At 30.5% G+C, this 4,389-nt stretch overlaps 1 pseudogene; it reads right to left on the bottom strand.

Annotated features, from left to right (window-relative positions):
- The window catches only part of LOC110596310, a 4,880-nt pseudogene extending 1,122 nt beyond the window's left edge, over positions 1–3,758 (bottom strand).
- Between the last annotated feature and the right edge of the window lie 631 nt (positions 3,759–4,389).

Here is a 4,389-nt window from a genome sequence, read left to right as displayed (position 1 = left end):
AGGGTTAAAATTAAAGTAAGGATTAGAATTAAATAGATAGCAGTTATAATTAAAAGATAAATGTTTATTATAGATGTAGGTATTAGTTAAATATAAGGAATAGGAAATAATTAAGTTCTAAGGTAAAACTTAAAATTATATACACTTACTGTAGGTTTAAAATTAAATACATTTAGGATTAGAAGTAAGATTAATTTCATATATAAGTGTAGATTTAGACATAAGTTTTATTTAGAAATATAAAATGTAAAATGGGTAGAATTAAGAAAATAGATTAGTAAAGGAAAAGAAATAGAATATTGAAGGGAAGAGATTCAGTTGGCCTAGAGGTCACAGGATGTGGCTGATAAATTGGCAGCTGGTATTTTGTTACATCACCGGTAGCAGGAAGGAACAAAATGAAACTTGTAAAGGTCAACTTCCCCATAAACAAAAGAAAAAACATGATGTAAACATTTAATGTGTAACATTTTGTGGGTAGAGGGGTCAGTAAAAAAACTATATAAGCTTGTAAGAATTGAATAAAAACTGGCAGAGTCTTGAACTCTCCCCAGGAAGAAGGATCCTGTCATGTTCGTCTTTTCTTTTTCACCGCTTCCCAATTCCCCCGTCTCAAGCCCTGACTCTCTCCTCGAGCTGGACTCCAGCACATTTGTACCTGCTATTTACCTTCCACTTACATATGAGAACATGTTGCATATGATTTTCTGTTTTTGTTTATTTCACTTATGATAATAGCCTCCAGTTCTATTCCTGTCGCTGCAAAAGACATGATTTGCTTTTTTGGGCTGTGGAGTATTTCCCAGGGTATGTGTCTGGTTGTGTGTGTTATTGTGTATGTGTGTGTGTGTATATATATAAACACACATACATATGGTATATGTGCAAATATATATATATGCATAATACATTTTTATTCAAACATTTTTATTCAAGCATTTGTTAATGGACACTTAGATTGTCTCCATATCTCTGAGGCTGTGCATAATGCAATAGAAAATGTAAAAGTGAGTGTTTCTTTTTTGATATAATTTTTTTCATTTGTGTAGACACCTAGTAGTGTGATTGTGGGATTAAATGATAGTACTGCTTTTATTTTTCAAAAATATCCAAACTGTTTCACATAGATGTTGTACCAATTTACATTTCCACCAACAGTGTATAATGGTCTGTTTTCTCCACATGCTTGTGATCATCTGTTATTTTTTTCCCTTTATTGATAGTCATTTTGATACATGTAAGTTGGCATCTCATTGTAATTTTCATTTGTATTTATTTGATAATTAGTAATTTTCAGTATTTTATATGCTTTTTTTGAATAATGTTTGAATTGGAATGCTGAAATGCTTTGAACCTGAGCCCCAGGGCTCAACAGAGTGGCTGGATATCTTCAAATCTCCACCAACAGAGAAAATGAAGTTGGTCTACTGTTACCTAGCACCTGACTTAGCAATATTTGTAATATTAAAACACAGGCCAATGGTTTATGAGAAGAGGTAGTGGTGATGAGCACATATACAAGAGCAGTGCTGAAAACTTCTGTTTCATGATATTCGTATTTCATGAGGCTGTTCATTTTGTGATCAACCTGCACAATTAATATATACTTAGTTTTCTTCATATATAGTAAAATTAGCAAGATGTGTTTTAGAATTAAAGCATGAATGGAAGCATGGTTTTATTAAAAAGTAATGAAAAGTGCATTAGCAGAAGGTGAATACAAATAAACTATTTTAAAGTCAAGCAATATAATCTGCTTAGCTGAAAATAATTCAACAAAATATGTACAAGAAAATAGATTATTTCCTCAAATGTTTTACTGACTGAAATAAGCTTTTAATAAGGTAGTAGAAACATTCAAAGTCATACCATTTCTTCTTCATCATCTATATAAAGCACACTGGAGTTCATAGAAGCCCATGCCATCATACTCTCATCCCAAGTTTTTGATTGTTTCCAATGTAATAACAACTGTTGGAATATGTAAACCATTCCTCTGGACAACTACAATTATATGCTGAGGAAACATTGTAATTTACCCAGAAACAATATGAATAGTTTAAAATGACACTGACAGTGTAAATGTACAAAAGTATGTCATGTGTGTACATAAGATATCTAGGCATTCTAACAGGATGATATATATAATTAAAAACCCACTGATTCACACATGTATCTACTGTAAAGCAGACTTTCATCCCCTAATTGTGTTCACACATGAAACAAGCCAGCAGGCTAACGATCACATTACACATATTTTTAAATCACTGAACAGACATACATTTTTTATAACAATAAAATTATTTATCTCCTGATTTTATAGCAATAGGAAATTGAAACAAATACAATAAGGTTATAGTGTTTATGAATTAGAATTTATATTCCTTGCTAAAGAAAAGAAAATAAGCTCCTGTATTTTTTATTTACAGACACCTATGGCTAAATTTTATAATTTTTCTCCTGAATATATCTCTGGTGATTTTTTCATTTCAAAAGAAAGATACAAAGTTAAAACTCCGTTATTTCAGAATTTTGGAAATCATTACGTACCTTTCTGGTTGCTTTCATTTTGGAAAGAATTGGTCTGCTTCTGTGTTGCAGTTGCCAGAAAATTTAAAATAATCTTTTACAAAATTAAGATGTGAATAAGTCATAATAATGTTAGTTCTTTGAAATTTGGCATATTGTTCAGATATAGAAAAATATAGAAGTTTGTGACAAAAAAATATATAATATAATTGAGATTTTGAAAAAATATTTAAATGGTGCAAAGACCAAAATCAATATCTCCTACAGTACTTGATTTAGCCAACTTTCAAGAATTAATTTCTATTTCTCAGTAAGGTTTTTCACTTTGTAAAACATCTTTTTGGAGTTTGAAATCAGAACATATACATCTAATTTAAAGCAAATACTTTTTTAATATTTTTCTTTCATTTATACTTTTTAGAAATTCAGAACAATCCACTTTTAGTTCAAAAACAAATGTAAAAATGAGAATTCTATTCCTCAATATTTCAAAATATTTAGAGGCATTTCTATTCATTTAGGTGAAAAGCACTCCTTTATTTTTCCAAAATATACTTACAATGAATAATAACTATTGTTACCGTGGTCACTATTAATGCCAAACAGATAATTCCCAGGATGCCAACAATGAGCTTCTCTGTAGGTGACGATAATTCTGTAGGATAAGAAATAAAAACACAAAGAAAAAATAGATGGAGATAGTTATTTAGAAGATATGCAGCCTCAGAACCCACATGCACAAGAATCATATAGGTAAACTTGGACACCAAACTGCATAACCACCAAAAAAGATTTTCTTGGAGAGTACCATTGCACTTTGAGTAAATATAATGCTCTATGATTTGCTGGACAAAAACTACAGATTTCCACAATGTCTGGGTAAAAATAGCAACCATATTTCATTTTTAAATAGCATAACTCGTATTGGAACTCTGATATTCACAAATAAAAATTATGTGAACAAACCTGCTCTTTTCCCATATCCTGTTACCCAAGCTGCTCATTCTGGACAATTACACTGGGGAGCTGTGAAATGCCATACCTTTGCTGTGGAAAGTTTTGTCATTGTCTAGAAGATCCTGAGAAGCAGTTGGAAGGCTTAATTCCACATAGGTTATTTCCTGTTCAGTTACTAAAATGGAGCTTTTATTGCCCTTAGACTTTCTCTCCTGGTTCTTCGGGTTTGGGGGCAAATTCAGTTTTGAGTAGATTACTCTGTGATTATCCATTTTTCTTGCTGTGTGTTATTAGGAACTCTTCTGTATAATAGCAGTGCTTAAGAGGCTAATACATAGTTTATAATGACAACATACCTAGCACAGTCAAAAGGAGCAAAATGGAGAGAAAGTACCCACACTTAAATTTCATTGAGGAATCTACAGTTTTTGCTCTAATTTCCTTAGACTTAAACAAGTTTCTTATAGAAAAAAATATTTTTATAAAGGTTTCTGCTTTTCACAAAAAATATTATTGCTGGGGCAATGAAAAGCAATAAATTAGTCAACTAAAAAAGAAATTCATGAATTACAATAAATACATTAGTTAAGTGTGATTCACAAATATATTTTAATGTCAATACAATACCTGAATTAAAATTTTTAATATGGTTTATAGTAATTTTGAAAGTCATAGTATGTTAAGACTCGTCTGAACATGAAAAACATGAATGTTGACAAATATATTATAGTTTTGCTAATGAACTTTTATTTGACAGCTTACAGTCATTTATTGACATGAAATAATGGTTACAGAATTTTTTTTTTGAAATACTGAAGATTTCTGATAAATTCCTAGGAATGCAGCAATTTTTATATTTTGGAAAGTATTAAATGACATAATAAACATGCATAACAGTATTGG

This window comes from Carlito syrichta, unplaced genomic scaffold, assembly GCF_000164805.1.
Source record: "Carlito syrichta isolate Samal-C Ts95f unplaced genomic scaffold, Tarsius_syrichta-2.0.1 Scaffold308288, whole genome shotgun sequence".
Lineage (NCBI taxonomy): Eukaryota > Metazoa > Chordata > Mammalia > Primates > Tarsiidae > Carlito > Carlito syrichta.
This window is presented reverse-complemented; position numbering and strand designations above follow the sequence as displayed.